Consider the following 15,469-nt stretch of genomic DNA (forward strand, 5'->3'; position numbering starts at 1 on the left):
GGCATTCCATCCTGAGTATGCTCCTTGCCTCCATTGACAGAGGATTTTGAATCCTCTTCTTGATTCAATTGGCAATCTTGGCAGGGGGCTCCCACTCTGCCGACCTGGGATGGATGAGGGAATCCAGGTCGAATACCTCACCCATCTCTTCCTCCTCCCTTTGCCTTTTTCTTTTCTTTGCAGCTTTATGCTTATTAGGAGGGCTCGCAATGATATATCTCACTCCTCAGAGCTTTCTTCAGACGTCTGGTCCCACTCATCCTCAGCCAGTTCTTCTGAATTGGACTCCTCCTCTGTATATCCTGTATATTCTTTGCCTCTCTTTACCCAGGAGCTCACTCTTTTCTCCCCACCTCTCTTTCTGCGTGGTGTGACCGGTGGGTTCTGGCTGCTTCATGCCTTTCGGGCTATCTCTCTGGGGCTTCTCCCCTCAGGGCTTCCATCACTTGGAAGAAATCGATTCGGTCCTCCACCAAGCTCTTACCCTGGGACAATGTTCCCAATCATGTGCCCAGTACTCTCTGTACTGCTTTCCCTTTGCTGGACGCTGTCCACTTTCTGCTAGTATGGGGTTCTTCATAGGCTTCGCTGGAGCTGTGCATTTTAAACCCTGGTGGATCTCTACAGGGTTTTTGGGCCTGGACCCGTCAAGAGCAGCTTCTGTGGGTCTGGGTTTGCTTATTGTGTTGCAGCTTTACTTGGGTCTGTGCCCGTCTACAATGTGTAGCACTTGCCAATGGTTTAGTTGCTGATTTTCACTGCCTGTATTGCAGGTTAATGATGAGGTTTGACACTATCTGTGTCAAATATATTATAGCCACTAGGTGGTACTGTGCCACTTTCCCGTGTCGAGCGAAGCTCACCTCACGGCGTAATGTTGGCCCTCTCACCATGCTTCGCAACTGTGCGCGTGCCACCGGTGGGTTTCGTTGTTCTTTCCGACTAAATGAAGCATGTTCCTGCACCTCGCATTTTCAGTTGTTCATGGGTGGCTCAGCTGCAAAGAAATGGCACAGAGTCGGCGCCAGATGATCACTGTCGCACATGTGTGTCTCCGTAAGAGAGCACCCTCAAGTACTGACAACATTTGTCGCTGGTCCCCTGACGAGGCCCGTCGTGACTGCTACTTCCGGGCACACGGATATGCTTGTCAATGCCCCCTGCCATGGCAATCTCTGATGATGGTGCCTATCGGCTACCCTCCCCTGGGGTGAGCCCCTCTGCCTACCCCCTATGCCTAATGCCACCGTCCCTCTATCTTACCATCCCTATGGGATGGTTGGGGGCCTGTGGCCTAGGCTAAGTAGTGCAGGAACCCTTGCTCTCATGCTTACCCCTAATCTGTTACAAAAGACTAAATACCATTTTGTTTGTGTGGAATAAAGAATTGGGCGTAGGCTTTTATTATTTACAGCTATCATAACCGTATCTAAAACAGTGTGCTTTTGGACACCCTGTGTCCAAGGAGAGTGATACCTTCCACCAGCCAGCTGTTCTTCAGAGGCATGAAACGGTATGGAATACATTGACAGTGAAAAAGGACTAGCAAAAACTGCTCTCTGAAAAGGTTATGAGACCAGGCTCTGTGTCACTTACCGTGCAGAAAGTTAGTACATTGGGAGAGTCTAGACCTCCAAAGCATGAGGTGTCGAGTTTGAGTGCAGTGTCCGAATTTATTTTAATTTTATTTATAGTATCATATCCCACAATTCATTGAGAGGGCATTTTTCACTTGTTTAATGTTTTTTAAATCATTTAAATAGTACATTTTACATCAGCCAGTCTAGAGATTGGTGACCTGGTGTGGCACGCTTGTGTTATAAGTACTTTAAACCAAACCATGCAATTGCTGAAAATTATTTAATATAAGACAAGAGGCTAAGAGGAGAGAGGACAGCAGTACCAATTGAAGCAAAGAGAAGACCGATTTCAAGGTGATATGAAGAGAAATGTAGGTGGCATGATACGGTATGGAATACATTGACAGTGAAAAGGGACTAGCAAAAACTGCTGTCTGAAAAGGTTATAAGATCTGGCTCATTGTTGGTTACCATGCAGACTGTTGGCACAGTGGTAGAGTCTAGGCCTCCAAAGCATGAGATTTGGAATTCGTGTGCAGTGTCTTAATGTATTATTTTGTTTATTTTTTAAATTTCATTTATAATATCCCATAATGATTGACAGTGTAATTTACACTTTTTTTTAATGTCCTTGAAGTCATTTAAACAGTACATTTTACATCAGCCAGTCCAGTGATTGGCTGAAAGGTGAGAGGCCAGCAGTACTATTTGAAGCAAAGAGAAGACTGATTTTTAGGTGATATGAAGAGAAATGTAGGTGGCATGACACGGTATGAAATACATTAACACTGAAAAGGGACTAGCAAAAACTGCTCTCTGAAAAGGTCTTAAGACCTGGCTCATGGTCGATCACCATGCAGATTGTTAGTACGGTGGTAGAGTCTAGGGCTCCAAAGCTTGAGGTTTTGAATTCGTGTGCAGTGTCTTAATGAATTATTTTGTTTATTTTTAAAATTTCATTATAATATCCTACAATGATTGACAGTGTCTTTTACATTTTTTTAATGCCCTTGAAGTCATTTAAACAGTACATTTTACATCAGACAGTCCAGTGATTGGTGACATGCTGTGGCACGCTTGTGTTATAAGTGCTTTAAACCATACCATTTCTGAAAGTTATTTAATATAAGACAAGAGGCTAAGAGGAGAGGGGACAGCAGTACTAATTGAAGCAATGAGAAGACAGATTTCAAGGTGATATGAAGAGAAATGTAGATGGCATGACACGGTATGGAATACAATAACAGTGAAAAAGGACTAGCAAAAACTACTGTCTGAAAAGGTTATAAGAACTGACTGAATATAAGTTGCTATGTAGACTGTTAGTACATTGGTAGAGTCTAGGCCTTCAAAGCATGAGGTTTGCAGTTAGAGTACAGCGTCTGAAATTCTTTTCTTTTTTTAAAATGTCATTTATAATATCCCACAATGATTGAGAGGGTATTTTCCACTTGTTTAATATCTTTGAAGTCATTTAAACAGTACATTTTGCATCAGCCAGTCCAGAGATTGGTGACATGCTGTGGCACGCTGTGGCACGTGCCACATGTCACATTCGACTCCTACCCCTTCCCCAGTAGAAGTGCTCATGTAGCATTCAAAAGAGGTTTAATCGCGATCATAGGAATTTTTCTAATAGCAGTGGGCACTCTGGCCCTTTGTGTGTTGTAGATAATTCATTCAGTGGATGATCAAACATTTGAAAATGAATAATAAAAGCAAATGGATCTGTCCACTCTTATTTTAGATAATTTTGCTGAATACATGCATAACGGTGACAGAATTATGGAGAGGAAAAGTAAATACTCCAGCATATTTACATACTAGTATCTGTTACGCTCACCTGGTCTCTGCGGAGGCGTTGGGGCATGGTTGCTGCCCTCACAGGGGTGATGTCGTTCGGGTTCAACTTTGCCCTCTGCGCTTAGGTGGTGACTGGTGGTAATAGGTGATGCTGCTCGGGACTGCTCCTGTTGATTAGTTTTGGTGAGCACTCCGTCCTGCTGCTTCTGGCAGGAGCGCTTGTATGATCTGGACCACGTTCCTTCACTGGTCCCTTGCATGTGGTAGTCGAGTCCTGCTGCGACTAAGCCACTATACTTCAGGTAAGTGTTCCTGTTTGCCTTTGTCTTTCCTCATCTGTTTTTGTTGTATTGTAAAGTTTGTTGTCTTGTATTGCTGTCCATTCCACTTTTGATGTTTGCTCTTTTGCTTTCTTCCATTGCAGGTGATGTTGCTGGCCCGGCAGAAGCTGCAGAGCTCAAGGCGCAGCCGGAGGGAATGAGGAACGAAGCTGCAGCAGTACAGTAGCTGGTAAGTTAACTAGGGGGCGCGTGGGTTCAAATGCGGCGCGGCCTTAGGACGGATGTTCTAACCTTGTCTTTCTTCTTCTTCACAGGGTCTGAGTTTGTGGATGCCGAGTGCATTGCTGCGGGATCGGGATCAAGATCATTGGATGTTAGGAGATGGTCTGCAGATGAAGCGATGAAGCACCGGTTTCCTGGAGGTATGTATGCAGGAGAACGCCTGGTTTCAAAGGTAAGTAAATTGGTCCAAGCGACAGTGAGTGTCACATTGCACGCGAGTGCAGATTAGCGCAAAGCACCGGTCTTAAGGATGGAGCAGCTTATATAGCTGAGCTTCTGAAGCCCCATCCACCAGGTTCAGCCTGCCTGCCACACCCTGCCAAACCTAATGAGTCAGCACATGAGGATGTTCGCTGGAATAAAGGCTTTCAGCTCCGGGAAAGTTCTTGTAAATAAAAGCACTCCTGCACTGAAATAAAGTAAAAGCACCCCTGCACAGAAATAAGGTGTTCCTGCTCACATCTCTATATGAGCCTTTGCACCAAAGGCACCAGGACTGAGTCCAACCAGGGCCCCTGTGTTTATAGGTCCCAAAGGGACATAAGTGAGTGAAGTGACCCATTGCCCCATCACTAGATGGTGTGGTCTTTGTGTTCTGGGGCCTGTGGCCATGACAGTATCATTTGCTGCCTCTTTTATAGAAATAGTAAATGGACTAGTGTCATATCTTCAGCAAAATGAATGAAACACTCAATGTGAGGGTTTCAGTAATTGAACATTGAAGAAATGTTAAAGTGTAGTAAATAAGGTTTATTGAAACGTCTGTGCTGCATTACATAGGAAAGATGACTATGCTGTAGAGATTCGTGCACAGGTTTTTCAAAAGAAAACGAACATTTGTGGATCCAGTTTTTCATATTTCTAAGTGTAAAATTAAGAGTTTTTTTTAACGACGTATTTGTATTGCCAACATTCCCCCAACCCCCTCAGTGACAGCCCGATCCAATTCATTACCCCCTCCCCTTTCTCAAATGTACTGCCCTTTCACATAATGTCCACCATGCGCAGGTTGTGTGGACACCATTGATTCTTATAGTACACTTGCAGGTATGGCAAGACCATCCCCGAATCCTGCCTGTATCGTGCACTTTTCCATTGCATACCATACGTGACTCACTCCATCGCTACAATTCCCGATTGCTTCTGGTCCCAGTCTACCCATGTTTGTGGCTGTCTCTGTTTCCAGTGCTTCCCTATCACCAGCTATGCCACTATCAACATCATCACGAAAGCCTTCTTCTGGGCCTTGGTGGGCAAACTGATTTCAGGGTCAAACAATCCATGCCTCCACTCTTGCGTGCTGATGGCAGCATCAAACGTAATCATTACCTGTATTTGGGATGTAATATCTTCCCAAAATGGTGCTGATACCGGGCATTCCCAGCATATGTGCGCCCCGTTGACTTTCCCCTGGCACTCTCTCTCCAGCACTCCTGCGGAACTGTGGGGTATTTGTTATTAAGTGCTGCTGGGATATAATGCCACTGCATCATAATCTTGTACCAGGTCTCTCCAAGTTGTATTGTGTCAGGTTAGGGATGTTCCTCCATATATTTTCCTAGTGTTCTATGGGGATGTATGTGTGGTGATAAACTTTTCAAACATAGTTCCCTACGTGCGGCTCATCTGATGATGGCATCTAACAACCAGTCCTCAATTTGTAGTACCCCATCCTATCCCTCTCTGTGAGCCCTTTATGTTGTTTGCATGTATCAAAAGAGAGTATTTCAGTTCCCTTTACCATATCCCCAATTTTCCCACATCCCACCTTCTGACATTGCAGAAAATATGTCTTCACTATCTCTGGAGAGAAGTGTGGATTCCAAAATAGTGGTGTAAACGGGGATGGGTGCGAAGAGAGGGCACCCCGCTCCAACAACTGGTGCCAGATTTCACACACTAGTGATACTATGTGACTGATGCCGGTGTTCTCGGGTCTATCCTGTCTGCGGATCCACAGAAATTCCTCCAAGGGCTTTCCCACCACTGCCCTTTCTATCTTTACCCACGGTTTAGATCTGTCCCCGGAAAACCATTCCCTCACTACCCCCAATTGTGCCGCCTCATAGTTTTTAACAAAGTTCGGGAGTCCTAGGCTCCCCACCCCCTGTCTCTGGTGGGCATCAGCGTCCGCAGCGCAATCCATGGGCGCTTGTTTTGCCATGCAAAAGCAGACACCAATTTATTCAATGAGACAAAGAAGGATTTTGAAACTGGGACGGGCACGGCCTGTAAGTAATGCAGTATTCTCGGGAGAGTGACCATTTTTACGATCGCAATATGGCCCAGCCATGATATTGACAGAGGGTTTCACCTCTTCAGGTCTGCCTTAATCTGTCCTAATGCCCCCAGGTAGTTCGGGTAATACATCTGTGGCATGGTTTTAGCTATGTTAACCGCCAGATATCGTATGCCCCCATCTGCCAAAATAAAGGGGTGAGAGCAAGATCCAGAATCTCCGATTTGTGCATCTTCATTTTAAGCCCTGCTACTTGTTCAACTAACTGAAGCTCCACTATTAGGGTTGGTATTGAGGTTCCCAGATCCATTAGGGCTACTAACATGTCATCAGCGAACACGTCAACCTTGTGTTCCACCCCCACACCCAATTAAATACCTCTTATTCCCGGATTGTGCCTGATTCTCATGAGCAGAGGCTCCAAATAAAGGGTGTATAGTAACAGGGATAGTGGACACCCCAGCCTCGTTCTGTGAAGAATTGAAGCACCTGGTGAGGTGGACATTGATCGACAACCACATCATGGGGTTTCTATAGTTGGCTCCTACCATCTGCAAAAACTTGGCTCAGACTGTTCTAGGGTATAGAAAAGGAATGGCCATTCGACATGCTCAAATGCCTTTTCGGCATCCAATGATCGCAACACGGACCACAACTGTCTTATCAAAGCCTTTTCGACCAGATGGAATACCCGCCTGGTGTTTTCAAAGGTTTGTCGCCCAGTGATTAACCCAGATTGATTTGAATGAATCAGCCTTGTGTAAGAGGATTCAATTCAGCACTACAGCCAAGTCAACGCCTAGTCTAGAATACTGAATGAAAACCCTTATTGATATATCTTTATGTCCAGTTCATGTGTTCTGGATGACTACCCCTATATAACACCCCTCCCTTGGAATCCCCCTGACCCCACTGAGCCAAGAAGTAGTTCTGTTTTGCAAGTTAAAAGGTTTAATTGATAATTTAAACAATATATATATATATATATATATATATATATATATATCTATATCACGCTTTATAATAAATTAATAATTGAATATCACACTTAATCTGGTATGATAAAGATTAACAACGGAGAATCTGGCACTAGCACACTTCTTTATAATCACTAAGGAGTTGACATGAAATGGATAAGATAGCAACAATACTTTTATGGTTTCAAATGGATGCAATGTGGAATGAAATGCAGTACAGAAAATAACTTGATAGGATTTCAGCAAAAGACAATGTAATCACTTTCTTGGACAATTCACCCCCCCTTTTATGCAATGCAGGGAAATGGAAGGAAGCACACAATTCTCAGAAATGCTATTCAAACGTAATTCAGTTCACCCCAGCAAGCTTAGACTACAGAAGTTGGAAACACAGGCAAAATGCTTTTATATGTGCTGGCAATAAAGTGAAAAATATGCTAAAATGCTTTTAATTCCCTCTAGAGGTTTAGGGTGAGTGGTATCTAGTTAATATTAGTCCAGGATCACTTTAGCAATGCTCTATAATGGTTATCAGGTTGCAAACGAATTTTTGCAACAGAAGGCAAAAGCAGCTATCTTTTTGCAAGTGGAGAAATTTTCAAATCGCGGCAAAATGTCAAATCGCGGCAAAATGTGCGAATGCGCCGAGCGCGATTACAGAGGAACTACAAGGACTATCACTATCGTTCTGGGGTCCTAGGAAAGCCTAGGATCTCAGCTTCCAGATGAAAGTTACTGCAAGTCTGTAGCACAAACGGTCACGGAGATATGAGCGATTAAATAAAGGTCGTTTTTCAGATTTGAAATTTTAAAGTTCAAAAAGACAAGTGCAGCTTGCAACTAGAAAATGACAAGTGACAGCTTTACAAATGACAGGTGACAGTTAGGAGGCAGTTCTACTTAGATTAAAATAGCTTGGATTATATTATTTTAACTAAGAGATTGGTTCTGCACAGTTCTGCTATGTACTCACAATATATTTAGAAATATGCCTTGCCATGGATCTGGTCAGGTTTAGGACTGGACTCCGGTTCAGCTCTCTGCACTTCACAGTGATCTGGGTCAGCTCTCTCTGGTTCTGCTAACAGGTCAGCTCTCTCTCTGGATTCTGGAGATTTGATAGATTTGAAGTCTCTATGTCTGCTCTCTGACGGTTTGATGGAGGTAAAGTATGGATTTTCCCGGCAGAGCTTCCAGCTGCAAATGGATTTGAAGGGTCCCTATCTGTCCTGTCTCTCTGCTTTTATGTGTTTTTAAAATGGGTGTGTGTGAGCAGCATCACTAGCCAGCCCCTCTCCACTTATCATTGGCCAAGCTTTCATTTCTCCCCTGATTGGGGGAGCTAAGTTGTGTCAGAGTGATGTCATTTTACAGCCTGCAGAAAGTCCACTCCTCCTGTCAACTTACACACAAATCTAGATTTGAACCAAATACATATTTGCAGAGTTCATATTGTTTTAAAATTACACGCACCCCTCACATATCACAGGAGGTATCCGCTGTTCAAACTCTGCTCTTCCTGGGAGCTTGCATTCAGAAATGGCAATATTTTGCACTTTTTAACTGATTTGCAATACCGGACATTACCCCAAATTTACACACATGTGCGCAAGGAATATGGACATTAATTGATGAAGTGTCAGATTTTTCACATGCACACATTTTGAGTAATATCCTCTTTTCCGCTAAAACCCCCCTGAACATGCCACCGGTTCGAAAAACCTCTTAAAATGTGGGCAGAAAAATCACAAGAATTATGGTATCATTTAAATAATTTTCACAAGTCCGTACTATGAGTTATTCATCTTTTTCTAAAACCATATTCTGGCTATAGAGGTGTGTCTTTTCAGGTCACATGGTACAGAAACCAGTCTTTCCAGTTTCTGCCAAGCTCAGAGACCCTGCCACTCCCAGCTTCTGCCAAGAGGAAGCTGTTTTACGACATCTGCAATAAAACATTTGCCTGAGTCAGGACAGGGCTTTGTTCAGAGCTCCTGTATTCTGTGGGGCTCCCCTTAATTCAATTATCAGAGAGATGGCATATCCTTAGTGTGGCCAGCAAAAGGCAGATAGGCCTGGGAACACAGCTGTGACTCAGGTTTCACTCCTGATGGGGGTGGCTGGTGGGCAGAATCCAGTTCCTTAAGCCAAGTTTCAGATAAAATGTCACTTTTTGTTCCCCAGTTTCTGCATTCAAATAAAACTAAACATTTTTACATATGCAGCTAGAATGCTGATTCTAAGTTTAAAACCATGACATTTAAACATTTTCAACCTATGTGACACTCAAAAGTAGGTCACTCAGTCAATTTGAACATTTAGATTTGTAGTGTCTTTCAGTCCAAATTTACTTAAACTGCTGAAATCCACAGCTCAGCCAGTCTTGTTATACACCTTCAAGTCACTTCAGAATATAACTTTACATTGGATCCACCTCTCAGTAAGTCTTTCTTTGGCTTGCTTTGGGTTCATTTATTCAGTTTTCTACAAAATCTGGTGGTTTTAAAACGCCGGCTTTTGGATAGTGGTGAGTACTGGTACTGCACCCCTTTTTGGGATTTAAGAAAATGAATTCCCAACAGTTATGGGTTTGCTTTTGGCAATCAGCATTGCCATTCCCAATGGTTTCAGACTACTGTGTGGGTAGTCCAATGGTGGTTTTAGGCAGTGTCCTTCTGTGCCCATAACATCGGCAAAAATGGGTGGCAGCCTATTCTTCATGCATTTCCCTGTGCATTTTCTGGGAAGCTCTGGCCATCATGATGTTTTCCATGTCAGTACTGCACAGTTTTGAGGTAGGGCTCGGATGCATGGGTAAATACATCCCACAAGCCCCCCTTCTTGTGGTGGCCATCTGATCCTTCACTGGTGGGAACCGCAAGATCTGGGATGTAGTTCTCATCTTCTTCCGGTAGATGGCACAGTTCAGCATCTTTTCCTCCATCCGGTACTGATCGATCGGTTCTCCTCGCCGGTCCTGATGGGAATATTGGGCGGTACCCCGGGCCCATTGCGTCTCTGCTCCCGGTCTCCGGATCGTCCTCCTTGGCCCGTCTCCAGGTTTTCTTTCTCCTAGGACGACAAAGGAAGAGCGGCAATACCTATTCATAGACGTTTTTCCACCACTGTTGAGATAGTGGGGCAGCATATGCATTTCATCATAACGAAAATTACATTCTTATTTTGAAAAAAGAACAGTATAACTAAGAGACAGTTTCATGCAAATCACAATATTTTAGAGACTAGATGTGGTATGTTTTATGGTTGGAACTGAATTAGTCTGAGACAGTACCCGCTAGGATTCCAGAGGATTCCTCCAGTTGTTGCAGAGCGTGCATGGGATGGCAACACTTCAACTGGTTTATGTGGACCCACTTGTCTTCCCCCGCTGCCAAAGGACCTTTGGGGATGTGGATTTTGTAGGCCACAGGGGAGATCTTGTCGATGATCTCATAGGGTCCCTTCCATGTAGGCAAAAATTTGCGCTGCGTGGCCTGGTTCCTTTGGAAGTTGTATAGATAGACCCGGTCCCCCACCTGATATTCCTTCCTGGAAGTCTTCAGGTCATAGTGGGTCTTCATGCTATCAGCTGATCTTTCTAGATTCCGCTGAGCGTAAGCAAAATCATGTTGGAGGTGTTTCCTTAAATTCTCCACATACTCATGAGTAGTGGAGGCATTTATCAGTGTCTGCTCTTGGGTCCTGTAGAGCAAATGCTGCGGAAGCACCATCTTGCGCCCAGTCATCAACTCAAATGGTGACATTTTGGTTGCAGATGAAGGGGTAGATCTGATGGCCATTAGGACCAGAGGTAATCGGATATCCCAACTTGGCCCAGAATCTGCCACAAACTTCTTTAATATGCTCACAATTGTCCGGTTATATCTCTCTACTGCCCCAGAAGAAGCTGGTCTATAAGCAATATGCAGCTTTCTCTTGACCCCCAGTATCTCCCACATCTTTGTCATTACTTCACTGGTGAAGTGGCTACCTCTGTCTGACTCAATCCTTTGAGGTAGACCGAAACGGGAAAAGATGTGGTTAATCATCAAGGCAGCTGCAGTTTCTGCCTTGCAATTTGGGGCTGGGAGACATTCCACCCACTTGGTAAACAAGCATGTCACAGTCAACATGTACTTATTCCCCCTAGCAGAGCGAATCACGGGGCCTACAAAGTCGATTTGTAAATCTGACCATGGCAGTGTCATCCCCCTCTTTTGGAGAGGCGCGCGGTGCGTGAGGGATGATGGCTGAAATTGTGCACACACAAGACACCCCTTCAAGTATTGGTCGAGGTCCTGCCCCATGTGTGGCCAGTATGCAACCTCTCTTAAGATTTCCAGTGTTGTGTGAAACCCCCTATGACCGGCGGTGGCCGCATCATGGGCGTGACTTAACATCAGGCTTCGGAATGAGGTAGGAACCACCCACTGATCGTGGCCAGCTTTGGATTTCCTTACCAACAAACCGTCTTGGATTCGGAACATTTTTGGACATTTCATCAACACTCTTAGGTCCTCTTTCCCAATGTAATCGGTATCCGTCAGGGGAAAGTTCTCAGGGTCCTCAAGGTGCTGGTAAAATTTACCAATAATTGGATCCCCCTTCTGAGCGGTAATCAAATCAGCATCAGGGGTCTCCTTACTCCATTGTGCAATTGAAAGGTCGTTGTGAGCATTTGTCTGGGACCTAGTGATAGCAGTGACCTGGATTTCCCCCAACAGGGACTCAATCTCAATTAGATCCCCTTGGATGGCCCCGGTTTTGGCCAGCTGATCAGCTAAGTCATTTCCAGTTTTGTCTGGTCCCTCTACTTTGGAATGACCCTTGATCTTTTTCCAATAGATGGTCATCTCATTCGAGGTGACCAGATCATCAATGTTTTGGATCAACTTCCCATGTTTCAAGGGTTTGTTGTTAGCACATAACATGCCTCTGGTTTTCCAATTAACCAGGTGCTCCACGAACCCGTTCCGTACATAATCCGAATCTGTGATTATGACCAGTTCGCGGAGTTGATGCTGGACAGCAGTGAGGATGGCCTGATGCACAGCCATCAATTCTGCCACCTGACTACTTCGGGGACCAATTTTGTATCCAGCGGAGGGTTCTGGGGACTCATTCACCCATGCATTCCCTACGCCGGCCACCAGTTCTTTCTCCCCGTTGTTGTCAACATGGTACGAGCATCCATCCACATAGACAGTGGGCATTCCCTCACACTTGTCCTCTTCAAAGACTTTGTGGGGGGGAATTAAGGTATGCCTCCATGTTGTCCTTGATTTTTAGACTTTCGTCCTCGAGACAGTTTTCTCTGGCACAATCATGCAAGTCAGCCAGACCTTGCGCGAGGGGACTCTTCTTGTTTTGGCCATATCTGACCTCCACAGGAAAGCCTTGCATTGACAGAATCCAGGAAGTAATTCGGGAATTACTCACATTTCCGGCCCGGATTCTGTCACTTTGGAGATATTGCAGAGGCTGGTGTGGAGTCTCCACTATGATGTGTTCCCCCTGGATAAACGGGCGGTAATTCTTCAATGCCCACACCGTTGCCAGGAGTGCCTTCTCACAATCGTTGAATTTTTCCTCCACAGAGGATAAAGTTTTGCTCGCATAGCAGATTACTTTATTGACCTTGTCATGCTTTTGGTATAATACTGCCGTCAAGCACGTATTAGAGAACCCCGTCTCCAGGAAGAACTCCTTGTTTCTGACAGGGTAAGCTAGGCAAGGCGCTTGTGAGAGGCTTCTTTTGAGTTGTCTTACTGCCTCGGCTTTTTCTGGACCCCATTCCCACTTGACCCCCCCCTTCAGGAGATAAATCAGGGGTCTGGTGATCTCTGCGTAGCCCTCAATGAACTTTCTGCTGTAATTAGTCAGTCCAAGGAGGCTCCTTTGTTCCCGCAGAGTTGTGGGGTCTTTCAGTTTCTGAAGTGCTTCCACTTTCTTTTCCTGGGGACAGAGACCCTGAGGAGTAATCTCATGCCCCAAGAAATTAACACGGGTTCTACACCACTGTGCTTTCTGAAAGGAAAGTTTTGCTCCGGCGGCCCTCAACTGCATCAGAACATAACGGATCTCCGCTATGTGTTCCTCCACAGATGAACTTTTGATGAGGACATCATCTACATAAGCCAGGTTACCCCTCGCACCCAGGTCGGGCATGGCCTTATGTAGGAAAATGTTGAATTCATTGCCGGAGTTGAGGTATCCGAAGGGAGTCCGGGTCCAGGTGTACTGCTGGCCCCCAAAGGTAAAAGCCAGTTTGTATTGGTCCTCCCTACTGACAGGCACGGTCCAGTACCCATTGGTCAGGTCTATTGCAGTGAATACCTGTGACCCCTGGATCTGGGCCAGCCCTTGGTCAATGTAGGGCAGAGGCCATCGGGAAGTATGGACCCGTTTGTTGAGCTCCCTGAGGTCAGCACAGAGTCTCCACTGGCCGTTTGGCTTCAATATTCCCAGCACCGGATTATTGAAGGTGCTGTGGACTGGACGGATTATTCCCCGGGACTCAAGGTTCTTAATTATTTCAGTAAGGGACTCCATTGATGCGAGAGGCAAGCGATATTGCTTCACAAACACTGGAGTCATGCCAGGGTCCGTGGGGATTGTTGTTGTGTGGATGTCAGTGTGACCACAGTCATATGAGTCTACCGCAAAGAGATCTTGGAAATCCAAGAAAACTTGTTTCAACTTTTGCTTTTGTTCCAGAGTCACACAGGCATCAGCTAGGTTGACTCTCTCTTCCACCATCTGCCTGAAGCCTGGAAAGACTTCTGGTTTGGCTATTTCAGCGGCCTCCTCCAGCTGGGTGGAGAAGTCCCTGGTCAGAGTGCTGATTTGGACTGGAGGCTTCAGGTGGGACAGGCAGCCCTCATGGACCTGGAAAATCACCTCATCCCTCCTGAAGTCACAAGTCACATCTTCCTTACCATAAGGGCAGGAAGTGTACACCAGGAAGTTCCCCCCATGCCGGATAAAGATCCTGTCTGGTGTTGCGTTGTCATCCCTGTCACTGTCAAAACAGTCCTTGGGGATTGGTCCTAACAGTTCATTTCCAAGATCAATGGAGAAATGTCGGTCATCAACCGCCATTCCAATAATGGTGCCTGCGGCTAGAGTAATACTCTTTAAGTCGCTGTTATCCACCTCTATTGGAATGGTGTTGTGTTCTATGTTGACTAATGGAGTTGGGTTTACCCCCAACCCTTGTTGTTGGAGAGAAGCGTTTAGATGTATGTAAGCATCAGGGTTTTTCAAATATTGTCCTCTTTTAACTTTCACTTCCAGGGAGAATTGTCGGGTCCTTTCTGGGATGGTGACTTCCTCTTTAACCTGAATTTCAACTGCATAAGTTAGCAATTGAGCTGACCTAAATGCTTTTTCTGGATCATCAAAGCCCATGGGATTATCCGCTAATCGGGACCAAGCTTTGAAGTTTATTAGGTCCAAACTAATGGCAAAGCGATTGAGAATGTCACTGCCTAAGTAAAAGGCGGCAGTGACGTCTCGCACGACCCAACAATTATGGACTATGCTCTTGTTGCCAATGGAGATTTTGAGCATACACCTGCTTGGCAGGAGCTGTTTGGAATTAGGTGCTTCCAGGTCCATTTCCCATTTGTCTATCAGTTTGAATGTGGGAATGGCTGGATCTTTTGGGAGTTGGCGGAACATGGCTTCGCTGATGAAGCTCTTACCGTTGTTCACACACACTCGAGCGAGAACAGAGTCCTTCCCATCATTTAATTGGACAGGGATGAACAACTGCTTTCCAATTTGCTGAATATCAGCCAGGCTCTGAGCTGATTTCGCATCTTTCTGGACTATAGGAGTGGGAGTTTCTGATTGTGGATTAGTATAGAATCTCAGAGTGTTTCCTTCCAGCGTGGAGTACCACTTTAGACTGAAAGGAAGGTTGATTTTCAAAAATAGAGAGGACCCTCCACCACCAGTCTCTTGTCCTACTGCTATTACTGTCACGTCTGGAATTTGGCTATTCTGGAAGTGAAATTCTACTTGGTCAGATTTTTGTTCAACCATGTGGCAGGTGCCGTTTAAACTAACATGGTTGACACTCTGTTTTAATTTTATTGGTCGGCTAGTCTGGGTCCAGAGGACCTTGTTTACACAATCTATTAGGGGTGACAACCTTCTCAGGAGGTCATTCCCTAGTAAACAAGGGGTGCCCTCTGGAGTCACAACTATGACCGGGTGTTTCAACTTGTGTCGCCCAATTTTAATGTCCAAATCTGCAGTCCCCTCAACGGGAATTTCCTTCCCGTCAAAGTTCTGGAGTTG

This window comes from Ambystoma mexicanum, chromosome 1p (genome assembly GCF_040938575.1).
Source record: "Ambystoma mexicanum isolate Mex_15411 chromosome 1p, UKY_AmexF1_1, whole genome shotgun sequence".
Lineage (NCBI taxonomy): Eukaryota > Metazoa > Chordata > Amphibia > Caudata > Ambystomatidae > Ambystoma > Ambystoma mexicanum.